This window comes from Miniopterus schreibersii, assembly GCF_964146895.1.
Source record: "Miniopterus schreibersii genome assembly, chromosome: 7".
Lineage (NCBI taxonomy): Eukaryota > Metazoa > Chordata > Mammalia > Chiroptera > Miniopteridae > Miniopterus > Miniopterus schreibersii.
Genome location: NC_138108.1, coordinates 46569469 through 46584309, shown reverse-complemented (window position 1 = coordinate 46584309; position 14841 = coordinate 46569469). Strand labels below are relative to the sequence as shown.

Here is a 14841-nt window from a genome sequence, read left to right as displayed (position 1 = left end):
TAATTTTATAAACAAAATTAATAAGGGAAAGGAAGATGGTGAATGCGCAACCTAACGATGTAAAGACTGTTTTTGAATGTGAATGGGGCATTGGTCAGATTTTAGAGTAGATTAAATTGGGAAAGCACGGAGCTGAAATGACCGGGACTTGAGCAGCAGGTTCTCCCTTTGGTCTAGGCATCATCTCTTGTTCACTACGGTTCACACTACTACAACCGTCTCCTTGGTTGTGAGGCCGTTCTTTATTGTGCCTGTGCTATCATTTCCCTTAGGGTAGAGAAGTAGTTCTTTAGACCTTTGTTACAAATAACAGTATATGAAAGATAAAACTAAGATGACTGCATGGTTTTATTACATCTGATCCTCTTTATTCATTGAGGTTACCTGCATTTGTAGGAATTTGTGTTTGTAACTTCTGATCACCTTAACAATTACTCTGTAGCTATGAAGAAATTATTACTCTCAGGGGTTTAATGACTCATCTAAATTGACATTAACAATTTTTTTTTAAATGCATCAGGCTACCTCTAATTGGCTTTCACTGACTGTGTTGATACAGAGAGTGAAGAGACTTAAATGAATATTTTACCCAGTAAAAGATTTAGGGACTGGATTTATCCTATATAAAATGTATTGAGCCAGCCTCCTTGGCATAGGACTCAAGTATTCCCTGTAGCTCTGCTGGAAACGTGATAAGGCATCTAAATTCTGCAGGTATAGCCATTCCTAACAACCAATTTGATTTTTGATGGACAAAGAGGCCCAGAAAAGTAGATGCCTTTGTACCTGAGAAAAAAGAAATTCCAAGCAAGATAGACATGCCCTAATCAGTATGCTGTGGGTATGAGAGCATGCAAGTGAGTGATCTGTTTTGTTCTGAACTCTGGCTCCGTCAAAGACAGTACACAGTTTACGAGAACAAATCAAATAAATGTATTTGACTCCTGTTTTGACGTTTGAAAGCACTGAAACATATTTCCTTATGTAGCTCTCTGATTCCGTATTTCTAATTTTGACTTTTTCTCATAAAATATTGTTGTCAGATGAGGATACAGATAACAATCAGGGTAGAGTTGTTTTCAGTACTTTCGAACGTTATGGAAAGGATCATTTCCACATGGATGTGATAATGTGGTAGATGTAGTTCAAAAAATCACAGCCCCAAAAGAAAAACTCATGGGCCAGACAACAGTGTGGTGATTGTCAGGGGGAAGAAGGTCAAGGGGGGATAAATGGTGATGGAAGGAGACTTGACTTGGGGTGGTAAAGACACAATATAATATACAAATGACCTGTTGTAGAACTGCACACTTGAAACCTATATAATTTATTAACCAATGTTACCTCAACAAGTTCAATAAAAAATAATCACAGCCCCCCCCAAACAATTTGGAAACCTTGATTGTGAATCAGTGGTCAGATATTTCCATGCCCTGTTGTCCTGTTCCTGTTACAGGTACATGTGACAGTGCTGCAGTTATGAGTGGAATTTTAAGGGGGAAGTGTGAAGAAATTGACAGCTCCTCGCCCTGTTCCTCTGTGCAGGAATCAGATGATGAAGTTTTTCGCTGTGACAGTGCTGACAGTGTTGATAGTATCAGTCCATCCACTTCTAATCATTTCACCGGTGAGTATCTGAAGCTGTATTTCAGGTTGTACTCTAAACTGTGGTGTATGGTCGATTCTTGAAGTTTATGTATTTATCCACTGGCTCTTATCTGCTCCAGAGTTTTTCATCATACCAAACTTATTTGCAAAACATGATGTCATCTTGGTTAATTCTCAGTACTATACTTCTGTTCATCTCTATGGAGTGAGTATGAGAGGCAGAAATGAGTTCAATCGAAGGTAACCAGATAGCAATAGAAAATGATTTCATATGTGTCTTCAGCTTCCTGAAATAGATCCATCTTTTGGAAACCTAATCAATTGAGATCTTTTGAACTTCTAATACTGGTTAATGAGCTGTGGAATTCTTGCAGTACTGAGCACGAGAGATGTTTGTGTGTTTTGTGTGGTTTTTAAAAAAATGCTGCACTGAAATTAAAGCCTTGAAATCCCTGAGATTCTATAGATGTTTGGATACTGGTGAACCTCAGACTCAAGGCCAGGCTGATGCTCTACAGTACGTGCAGCTTTCTATGTGTGTATACTTCCCCTAAGCAGTTAATGTGAACATAATTTAGCTTAATGTGAAATATTCTGACTTAAAATTCTAGCCATTTCAAACTGTATCCTACATATGAAGATTTTGAAAAAGGCGAATCTTTTCCAACATCTCCGTATCCATTCATCCCCAGTCATTAAGGGAAGGGGGGTCTCCAAATCAACTTTAGAAGAGTTAACATCATGCAAAGCAAAACTAAACAAGGTTAATGAAAGCCCCATAACATCGCCCGCATAGGATGATGGGTATAAACTTCCTTTTGAAGCTGTGTTTTTTCCCCACCCCCCGCGTCATAGTTGTTTTTTCTTAGCATTATTTTTCTGGCACATTTGTGTTTGGGGTTTTTTAACTCATCAAAGCAAACTTTTAAAATTGACACTAAAGTTTATACAGTGTGTCTCTATTCATCCCCATTTTCAACCCTCTTCTTCCCCCCAGTAGATTCGAAAGATCGCCCAGCATTCATGGGCTCTCCCTCATTGCTCCTAGACAGATTAAGAATACAAACAGGTGTAATTTGTATTATTTATCTTTTGACTAATGTAGAACTTATTTTTTATGAACTTATAGAAAGTATAAAAAATAAGGAGATAAAGGAACACTTGGGAGAAGGGAGAAAATAATAGCTGTTTTGAGAACAAGATTCTCTAGCTACATAAAAAGGCTATTTTCAGTCAGTGATGTTTGCGGGAGGGCGTAAGTTTTGTTTGAGATGTGTCTGTAGCCTTTTGGCTCCTTCCTCTAAGTGACTGTAGCCTTGCAGGGGGCACACACCTTGCTGTCACCTGGGTGCTTAGAAGAGCACTGAGCATTGAATGATGCCTAGACTTCTTTATCGAGTGAATAAATTAATTTTCGGCAATTCTCTTTGTTTACACTTTTATTGACAAATAAAAGTTATACATATTTAAGGTGTTCAACATGATGTTTTGATATACACATGCATTATGAAATAATGACCACATTCATCACCTCACAGTTACTTTTATTTATGGTAGCGGTGGTGATTATTTCTATACTTTCAGACAATTTTTAAAAACTGGAGAGAACAAGTCCACTGGCTGTTTTTATCCTTAGAAAAGCAACAGTATACGTTTAAATCAAGATCATACGGAACACTCCATTAAATGCATTTTCTGTGTACCTTGAAAAGCTCCCTTCTCCAAGCCCAGGAACATTGCAGGAGCTGTCTAGTATTTTCCAAGTATTTCCTTTTAGTCACTTTTGAAAAACATTATTGTTCTAGACCCTACTTCTTTGAGACACCACCTCATCTAATGCAGCGCAGCATTTTCCACATACCTATGATTTTTTTTTTTTTTAACCTCTGGCAAGTCTATGCCTCTCCTAAAGTTACAAATTGACTCTCCTGGAAAAATCAATTGCAAGACTTCTCTATGCAAGATGCCTATTGATTTCTATAGCTGTGAGTTCACAAAGTAGCTGTAATGTTCATTTAAACACCATCAGGTCTTACAATTGTGGCTCAAGATTCTTTGCAGATGAAAGTGGTGGTTTAAAAAAGTATAGGTCAGGTGCTTGTAATAAGCGCCTGAACAGTTTCCTGGAAGTGCAAAAGTTGGAGTGAAGAGAGGTTTTATTTTGATAAAATAAACTATTTGATATCTGGTCATAACTTTTTTGGTTTATCACCATTATCAGAGTCTGGAGGAGGAGACACCTACTGTGCACAGAGGAAAAGTCAGGCTAGCAAAGAAAACAGTTGAGAAGTTTGATTAGCTCTTTCCATGACTGTTGTTAATGTACACTGTGAATTTTCAGGGTTTTGAGAAAACCATTTTCTGATACTTCTCTGTAAGGAAATGGAGATGGGCATTATTGAACAACTTGTAATTTAATGTGTGATCTGAACCATGATTTGCGATAAACAGTAGGGAGGAAGAGTAGGAAGGGTAGATGAAAAATGTGATCGATGGGGGGTTCCTGTTACTGTGGCCTGATCTCCAATATAAAACCTTATTAATTATTTTATAAAGTTGGACAAGTTGAGAATGAAAATCCATTTAGTTATATTTTTTGAGAGGATCCAATGCTCTGTGTCTAACAAAGTAAGACAAACAATAGTAAAGCATCAACCCTCATTTTGAAATCAAAGAATGTTAGAACTAGTAGGGCCTTTGACAAAATCTAGGCTGACTCTCTTATTTTACAAATGTGGAGACAGAGGTCCAGAGAGAGTAACTTGACAAGAATCCAAGCGTGAGCTAGCGGCAGAGGACTTGATTATAGATCCTTATTTTCTCCGATGGGGCTATTACACCACTGACTACTCAGTGTAGGACCCTAGTCATCAAGCAAAAGACATGCCTGTATCTTTGTGCCAGCTCCTCTTAGAAATAGAATGATGAGTCTGTCTTTTGGAAAAGGGAATTGACATCTTATCTTTTTTTGCCTTTTTTTTTTTAGTTGGTTTCTGGTGAATGTGCTGATATCTCTTGGATGTAATAGAGTGCCAGTGATAAGTTTATGAATAAATTCAATGAGCTAAAGAAACAGTGGACAGAGAAATTGAGTGTGAATAAACAATTTGCTTTTCCCTTTCCTTAAGAGACAGGGCAGACTGTTAAGACTTTCCTTGTATGTCACTGACATTGATGGAGATATCTTACAGCAAACATGTTGTTTTACATTTACATAAAGGAAATTGGTTTGTCTTAGTGACATAATGCTACTTGCGATAATGTGAAAATATTACAGTGAAGAGAAGGTGAGATGAAGTATGCAGCGTGAATCTTTAATAGCAGCTAACAAATAGGAGGTTATTTAATTTACTTTAAAAGTAAAACCTTTTGTACATTCCACTTTTGCCAGAGAGGTGAATGGGCAGCCTGGACTCCCCGGAAAAAAAGATAATGATATCTTTCCATTCTCTGAACTCCAGGACCCTACTTTACTTGTTCAATAATTCAAGACCTCAGAAACCCACTTACCTTGCATTTCGATTAGAGTCACTTAGTCACAGCTTCTGATTGAATGGAGTAATTATATTCCATTTGCTGACTAGGTACAGAATTGGCTTTTGTATTTGCTTATTTGTTTTAAACCTTGGAAAACTTAACTTTGGCTTTAAACTTAAAAGCATAATTGGATCAAATTTCAAATAAGATTTTATATATCAATATCATAGTGAATCTAGAAAAACGTTTATCGCTTGTGGATTTAGCTCTCAGTTAGCTTCATAAAAACTAAATATAAAAGTATTCTTGGTGGTGTTAATGATACTGTTCTGCACATCATTCAAGGGATAAGGCTCTATTATTACGAGATCTGAAATACATCATAGAAAATCTTCCAATTTCCCACATCTATTATTTACTCAGGATGTTCATAGGTGGAATTGATATTGTAACTGTATTTCATAAACAGCACAAGAATTAAAGTGGCTATTAAATATTAAAGATACCATTGTTACTTTAGTCACTAGAATATTTTCATCTGACAGTGTAATTTGTTCACAAATATTTCTAACAGTATTTGCATTTTATAAACCTCTCTATAAGAATCACATTTTTATTTTGGGGTCAACTAGGAGTCGTGATGGCAATAAATAAATGAATGCTCGGCTGCAGATATCATGACTTGAAAAATGGATCCAAGGGAATTTAGATGATTGCAATTCTACTAACCATTTTCAAAGCACCATTTGGCTTTGGTTTGAATATCAGTGATTGGTTGGTTTTATACTTGTTTATGATGGTGGTGATGAAACCATAATGCCCGAAGCAAATGTCCTTGTGTTTCTGAAAAGATTTTAAAATTCGTCATGCAGATCAGGCAATCTGATGCTTTCTGACAGCTCAAGGGAAGTATATTTGTGAGCATGTGACTGCAGAAAAGAATTAAACGTGGTTCTGCTTTTAAAAAAGAGAGAGAAAAGGAAAGGAGCCAGTTAGTGCTATTTTTGAATTGACTGCAATATTTAACCATTTCACTCTGGAAAGTACATGTTTGTACTCTGAAACTGTTACTTCTTTGCCTGAGAAATTTGGGAATAAGCTGGAATGTTTTAGGGCTATAGGTCTGTTGTACCATACATTTATATGTTCAGCTATAGTGATGATCTGGCATAAAATAGACTAATGAAATGTCTCAAATTTACTGAGTTCCAGTGAGAGTTGGGTTCAGGTTAAAAGTGTAGTTTTTAAATGTAATGAAGAAAGAGCAATCATAATAAATATAACAAAAGATAAATATTTGAGTTTCTATCACAGCCTACATGTAAAAACTAGAAAGTCATTTTCTCTAAATGGCATTTAATTTTCATGTAGGAATTAAACTTTAAATGGACACTCAATTTGTTGCATTTGGTTTTATCTTATCTCACAAATATAATAATGGAGCAGTAGTAAAGATTGATTTATATAATTTACGATTCTAGGAATTTGAATGAAATGTTATGAAACTTGTTTGATATAAGGAACTATTAAATCACTTTAAAATTCTTAATGGATATGTGCAGTGGTCTAGATTAGCATGACTACCCTCCCCTCCAAAAAATACCCCAAACTCTGTGAAAACAATTTCCAAAGCGCTGTGAAAGCTGGTGAAGATTGCTCACCAAAGTGCTAAAAGCACTGGAGCATCATCCAGCACCCTGAAAGGTGGCAGGTTCAATTCTCGATCAGGGCACATACACAGGTTTCGGGTTTGATCCCTGGTCAGGTGCATGCAGGATGCGACTGAGTGTTTCTTTCTCTCCCCCTCTCTCTCTAAAATCAATTAAAAAAAACAAAACGTGTCCTCGTGTGAGGATTTAAAAAAATAATAAAAGAACTAGATATTTCTGACTGAAATACAGTAGTGGGTCTCATTAATTGTGACACTGTGGAAACCTGAAATGAATGCAATGCTATATATCTTTATGCCATGATTGGACGATAATGTTAGTGGAAATATTGTAACATGAAAATGTACATATTTTAGTTTCAAATCATATTAATAAAATTACTTTTAAGTGTTCACAATAAAGAGTACTTAACATAATTCATCTTTAAATTTGCTCTAATACCTGTGACCTCTACATTATAAAAAATGTATATGGTCTAAATCTTAACAATGACAGAGTTGGGATTATTTAATTCCATTTTGGAGAAATAATGGCTATTAATTTTAAACATAGTTAATTCTTCTAACATAACCTGTCCTATTTCATGATTTTTCCAAAGATGTCATCCATTATCTTGCTATGTCATATCTGACTTTCTGCTGTTTGCTGTTTCTGTGACACCACCATTTGGCTAGTACATATTTTATATGTATTGTTTTTAAGTCTGAAATTTGTACTACTCTCTCCAAGACAAAATTATACAATATAATATGTATTAAATATAATATATATATACAGACATACACACTTTTTAAGGGTGTTATACTACCAAAAGAATTGATGATTAGGTTGACAATTATGGTGACACCCCAATGCTAAAATTAAATGTTATGCTAAGATCATGGCTACATAAGACCTACATATCATACATTAGGCCTAGCTTTTTTAAAAACTGCATAAGTTTGGAGAGACTGCAAAATTATTCGCAGGGAGTAGACTTGAATAAATAATTTATGGACATTAGTAAAGAAGCATATATATTTTTAAATTCCCCTCAATATGAGATAAGCAAATGGTTTGATGAAAAATTAAAGAATATAATGGAATCCAAAAATGATAAGCACAGCATAAATATTGTTATCTTCAACAGAATAGCTCTCGCTTTTTAAGCATTCACTAGCTTTGCAGCTAGAACATGAAAATGGTTGAAATTTATAATTACAATTACTTTAAGCTTCTTGATGTCAAGGACTGTATTTGATGGTAATAATTATAATAGCAAGCTTTATTATATGCAATGATTTTTTCATCTGCCAGGCATTGTGCTAGATGCTTTAAACGAATCATTTCATTTGATTCTCACAACATTAGGTACTAAATAAGGTTATTTTGATTGACCTGTTCATGACTTTTTTTCAGAAATGATTTGACTTAATTAATCAAATGATTTTTGTCATCTTAAAAAATGACATGAGTGAGCTGAAATAAGCTAATTGTATAGAAATGAAGGTTGTTGAATACAATTAGGGTCTTCAGTAGGTACAGACCCAAGAAAAAATGTTTTCATGTCAGATGTTCATGAAGTTCCCAATTTGTACATATAATATTGCCAGTATAAATAAAACCACTCTTTAAACTCCCTACATACTTTTATCAGTCTTTAAATTTATTAAGTTAAAATTCAATATTTTAAGAATAGATCATTGAGATATTTTGAATCAATATATTAACACTTATTTATTACTTTAGAAAGCCAAATGTATCAAAAAACTTAACTGTAAGGATGAGTATTTTGCAATATTTTTTTCTTATGATGAAAAATTCTATGAAAACCCATACAATGGATTAGTAGGTGGCCAATAAAAACAGTTGAACTAATGTATCTGTTATGACAAAAATATATTCACATTAATAAAAGAAGTTTGCAAAATTATATTACAGTATCATCCCATTTTTAAACTCTTATGTATGAGGTATGAATGTAATAAGATTCAGAAGTAAAAAGAGAAACATATTTTCTATAGAAACATAGAAAGTGAAAAATTTCCCTTGGATAGTGAAATGAGTAATTTTTGTTATATTTATGTCCTTAAATATGTCTAATATCTATGTCTTCTCAGTTTGTTTTTGTGTATTTTAGCCTAAGAAGACTTTATTGTATTCATTCATTATAATAGCTTCCTAGAATTTTTCACTAATACAATTCCTGCTGTTATGAAATATTTGTAAATAAATCTTAGAATAAATCCCTAAAGATGGAGATCATAGTTTAAAGGGTATCCTTTTAATTGCCCTCTAGAAAGCTTGACCAATTTATATGCCCACTGCTAGCAGTTGAGTACCTATTTCTCCAACATCTTGCCAGATTATTCTCTCTCCCCCTCCCTCCCTCCCTCGCGCTCTCTCCCTCCCTCCCTCCCTCCCTCCCTCCCTCCCTCCCTCCCTCCCTCCCTCCCTCCCTCCCTCCGTGTGTGTGTGTGTGTGTGTGTGTGTGTGTGTGTGTGTGTGTGTGTGTGTGTGTAACATATGCACACACTTTGGTCAATTGGTAGGGAAAAACTGATATTTCATTGGCATTTTAACTTGAATTTTTCTGAACAGTAAGAAGCTAATTATTTCTTTATATATTTTTTGTATAAATTGTCTATTTTGTATCTTTTTTATTAAAAGGATTTTCTCTTTCATTGCTTTATAATATAATATTAAGGATTATTTGATTCACACAAATGCAATAATATATTTTTTATTTTTTAAATTTGTCTTTTAAATCTTCCTATGTTTGCCATAGAAGTATGTTTATGTGGTCAAATATATCATGTATTTGGCCATTAGGGAATGCTTTGGCAGACCTTCTCTGCTCCCAAACATAAAAAAAGACAAGAGATAACAAATGTTTGTAAAGATGTGGAGAAAGGGAAACATTTTTTTAGATATTGGTTAGTGTGAAAGAAGGAGAAGCTAGAAACATTAGTGTTCAGTACAAATAAATAAGTGTTGATTGGGTCTCCTTTAGCTTTTTTGCAATTGGGTTAAAGGATAATCATCTACTTTATTAAAAAAACAACAACAAAACTCTCCTAGATTCTTTTTTTTTTTTTTTTTTTTAAATATATCTTTATTGATTTCAGAGAGAGGAAAGGAGAGGGAGAGAGACAGACAGAAACATCAATGATGAGAGAGTCATTGATCAAGCCCGCAACCGGGCATGTGCCCTGACCGGGAATCAAACCCTGATCACCTGGATCCTAGGTCGATGCTCAACCGCTGAGCCACGCCCGGCAGGGCAAAACTCTCCTAGATTCTTGAGGTAGAATAAAAGAGAATAAAACTGCTCTGTTTACATACCACGTATTGTAGCTGCAGCTTCACTTTAAATACATTTTTTTGTTTCTTTGTGGCCAGTTTTTATTGTGATAGCCTCCATCTGGCATTGATCTGCACTCTTTTTGTAGTCTGATTACCAGGCAGGAATCAAAGAAATCAATTGGCTCCTCTATTTTAAAAGGCTGGGAGAAATTACCTTTATATTTGTATTTTGTTATTTAAATTTCTTATTTAAGATAAAAGAGAGTTTACATTTCCATGATACATTACTATGAAACATATAGTTGAAATCTATATGATCTTGTTAACCAATGTCACCCCAATAAATTTAATAAAAAAGAGAGAGAGAATTCATTCAGTATTATGGTCAACCAAGACCTGTCAACATAACCACATTCACCTAATTTTTTTTTTTTTACTGGCAATATATGACTATCCCTATTGTTTCATTTCTTTTACTGGTAACACTAGGCATTTGTCCTGACACTTCTTTAAAATATTCAGTTATTGATCATGGTTATATTAGTAAAGACATTTTATTTCAAGTGAAAAAAGCCCTACACAGTGTAGCTTAACAAAAGAGATATCTTAGTTTATGTAACTGAGAAAGACAGTGGTGAGGTCTTATCAGGCAAAAATGGATCTGAGTTTCAATTGATGAGTTCAGTGCTCTTCCTGCCCCCAGACTTGGCTCTTCTCTCACTTGGGAGGGCCTCATTTTCTTCTCTTGGTGCTCTTGGAGTTATGACTTTTCCTAAGATCTGTGGGAGATACCTGCCTCCATGTAGACATACACATTGTTCTAGCACTATGTTCTTGAAGTTAAAGAGCAGTCTCTTCCACCCCTGGCTCCAACAGTTTACATGGTGAAATATCTCCTGCTTTTGTGAGAATTGTCTTAATGTGTCAGGTGTGTGCCCACCTGTCTTCAGATCCAGTGTTTGCCCTTCCTCTAAAAACTGCATTTCTTGACTGCTGTGCCTACTGAATTTCATATGGATTCAGCCAATAAGAGGCACTGGAGGGCAGGATGAAAAGATAAACCATAATATTCCAACCCACTCATTCATGCTTCAGGTGGCCACTGCATCTTCTCCATGGTTCCAGCCCTTGCTGTAAGAACCCTGCTTTTGTGGCCCCAACCCACATGTAGCAGCCTCCTCACAGATCTGGTTCCCACCAGGAAGCACCAGGGCTTGAGCTCTGGTGACACCACTCCTTCCTTTGTGCCTCCAGCTGGAAGGGTGTCAGCATCTTCCTACTGTTGCTAATCTTGGAGTTCCTTTGTTTTCTCTGTTTCGTTTGGCATTTTAGCTCTTAAAAAGCCCTTATAACTAGTCCACTAAATGAAATTTATCCCATTGGACCACCTAACATTGACTCTGTTTTTTAAACTGAGCCCTTACTGATAACCTTAGAATGGGTCACATGCCCTTCACTGAACCAATCACTGAGGCCAAGGGATAAGGTCCTTTGATTGGCTAGATCTCATTCACTTACCAATTTCTTGTAATTAAAAAGGAGATGTAGAGTGTTTTGCCAGAAAAACATGGGAGGAAGAAAAACAATGGGTGACCAATAGTAATGGCTACCATATTAGTAATTTATTTCAATCATAGTTAATCAACATGAAGATCCAAATTATTATTATTTTTAAATATCACTGCACAATAAAATTCTTTATAAATAAATAGTGGAAATATCTCAAGCCAGTTGCTTTTAAAATTTATAAATATTCTATCATATTCTGTACTTTTTTCTTTTTCTGGTTGATAGAGAGAACTAGTACATTAAAGATCTACTATCAGTCACATGTTGTCTTAAATGCCTTACTTATTTTCCCTACAAAATATAAAACCAGAATTCACATGCCCATTCAACAGATGAAGAAACTGATATTAAGCAATTTGCCTAAAGTCACAGAGGTAAGAAAGATGAAAAACATGAGAAAGATGTCAAACAGTGGTTTTGGTGGTCTAGAGTCTAAGACTTATTACTTTATTATGCCACTAATATTTCTTTTTCGAACTGGATTGAATCTACATGTCTCTACTCATATTTTTAAATATCTACAGTCAAGGTTCATTTAGAATTCACATTTGGCAAAATCACTTGATTATAAAGTCATCTCTCATGAAGTCTATATCCAGATAGACTTTTATAATGAAATTCCATCATATAATATCTAGAATGGATCCCTCTTTCCTTTATCCACATTTTAATACTTGGCATTGGCACCATGTGCTCTGTGGTGTTACAAGCAGACCAACTTGGGGCCAGACTAATTACGTGGTTATATGTAACCATGAAACATTTCCACAACATGCAATGTTTCTGAAATGTGGAGAAAGTATGGAAACACTTATTAAATGCTAGGTAACGGGCACTCTCTCCAAGGGGATATTTGTGGGGCTTCTTACATCGTATCGTGGCAGAGGAGATAAAGACATATTTTGACATAACAGAAAGTCTGATTTGTTCCTCTTTTTAGGAGATGAAAATTTTCATTGTAGCCCCAACAACTATTCAAGACATTGTTTGGGTATTTCTACCCTGCGAGACAGTAACTGGTTTTCAAGAGAAAAAATGCCCATCGTAACAATTAAGGTAGATGCCGTAGGCTGCTTTATTAAAAATTGAAGGAACAAATGCTGAAAGGATCTTCTTTCATTCCCAAGTGAATATTGCTTTTTCTTTTTCTAGGTTTGATTTCTATTTTCTGCAGCTGAGCGTAAAAGTTCACTGACTAACATAGTCTGCAATTTAGCTGTGTTCTTAGGACCATCTGTAAGAATTTATGCATTTCTTGGGAATCTGATCAATTCTAGCAGCAATTCTCTATTTTCTCTGTGAGATTAAGGAGACCTGCAGTCAATTTTATATTTAAAAGTTGGTTTCTGCCTGAAAAAATTGTGGGCCCAGTGTCCAAAAACCATTCTGTGCTTCAAAATTGATTTCCCTGAATAATTCTCTTTCATGCAGACACACATGAATTTTTATGTGAAGTCATAAATATCATATCACAGAATTTGTTTAATGTTCTCTCTCTCTCCCTCTTTTTATCTTTTTATTTTGCTGGGCTTTTCCCTCTTTTTTCCCTTTGTCCTTCATTCACATCTCTTGCTCTGGTAGGGAATTCTTATTGACTTAATTTATATTCCTTGATATTTTTTCAATATTATATAATCATAGATAAACAGATATACATATTCCCACAAAATTTTAATCAAAAATTTATTATATACATTTTCATCTTGATTTTTTTATTGAACAATACCTGATGGAAATTACCCACGTTATGTTATAGCTCTGTTTTATTTTTAATCACTGCACAATATTCCAAGGTATTGATATATCACATTTTAATTAATCTTTACTCTTTAAGTGTTCATTTGTTTCAGCTTATTTTTTATTTATTTATTTGTTGTTTTTTAAAAATATATTTTCATTGTCTTTGAGAGAGAGAGAAAGGGAGAGGGAGAGGGAGATAGAAGCATTGAAGAGAGAGAAAAATTGATTGACCACCTCCTGCATGCCCCCTACTGGAAACTGAGCCCACAACCTGGGCATGTGCCCTCACCTGGAATCGAACCTGTGCCCTCTTGGTCATGGGCTGATGCTCAACTACTGAGCCACACAGGCCAAGCAAGTTTCAGCTTAGTTTTTATGATACTGTAGAACAAGGCTGTAATATGTTTTTTTGAAAATGTCCTTACAAACTGGTGCTTTACTTTTTATGGGATGGATTTCTAAGAGTGGGAGAATTGACTTACTAGATATTGTTATATTGCTTTTTTAAAAAGGCAGCAAAACTCATACTTCTGCCGGCTTTGGGTACAATTTCAGTTTTCCCCATAAGTACCAAGCAAAAGGTATTTATTTCCTCATTCAACAAGGTAAAATCTCTGCCCTCATGATGTTTACACTAGTCATCAAGAAGGATACTAAGCAAATATGTAAATAATATTATGTCATAAATGTTCCTAAATATACTGCGAAGATAAAGTAGTGTTAGGATATAGGAATGGGGGTGCCTATTTTAAGTAAATGGTCATAAGCGGCCCTCCAAGGAGATGCTATTTTGACAAAGACTTGAGGTGAGGAAGTGGGCTGTGTAGTATCTGGAGTGAGATGTCAGCAAGGAGCTTGACTCTGTAAACAGGCAAAGGGGAGTCTATGGAGAAGGAAGAGTGGGAGGCTGTTGTTCCATAGTAGAAAGAAGTAAGAGATGTGGGGACTTGATGAGAAGTGGTCAGATACAGGGTACGTCTTAAAGGCAGAGCTGACAGAAGGTGCTGATTGTTTGGATGTGAGGTTTAAGACAAAGAGATAAACATAAATAATTCATAGGCTTTTTAAACTAAGCTTTTATTTTGCAAGAATTTTAGATTAATGGAAAAGTTGCAAAAATAGCACAGAGTTAATTCCAATAGACCCTTTGCTCAGCTTCCCCCAATGTTAACATCTTACATAACCATGGTACACTTGCCCAAATAATTTAACATTGGTATTGTAGTGCTATTAACCAAACTACAGACTCCAGATTTCATAGTTTACCCACAGATGTTCTTTTCGATCCTCAGATCAACTTAAGGGTAGCACATCAAGTTTAGTCATGGCTCCTTAGTTTCCTCTGATCTGTGGCAGTTTCTCAGTCTTTCCTTGCTTTTCTTTGGAAAGCATAGTTAGAATGTTCCTCAAATTTATTTTTCTCTGATATTTTTCTCATGATTAGACTTGAGTTATGGATCTAACAGAAGAATACCACAGAAGTGAAAAGCTT

At 35.2% G+C, this 14841-nt stretch overlaps 1 protein-coding gene across 2 annotated transcripts in view; it reads left to right on the top strand.

The window, feature by feature from the left end:
• CSRNP3 (cysteine and serine rich nuclear protein 3) overlaps nt 1–14841 on the top strand; it is a 171500-nt gene that overhangs the window by 12947 nt on the left and 143712 nt on the right. For both annotated transcript variants that reach the window (XM_081142803.1, XM_081142804.1), the window contains exon 2: nt 1457–1627. The gene's annotated coding sequence lies outside the window, so the exon portion shown is untranslated. The remainder of the gene's footprint in view (nt 1–1456; nt 1628–14841) is intronic.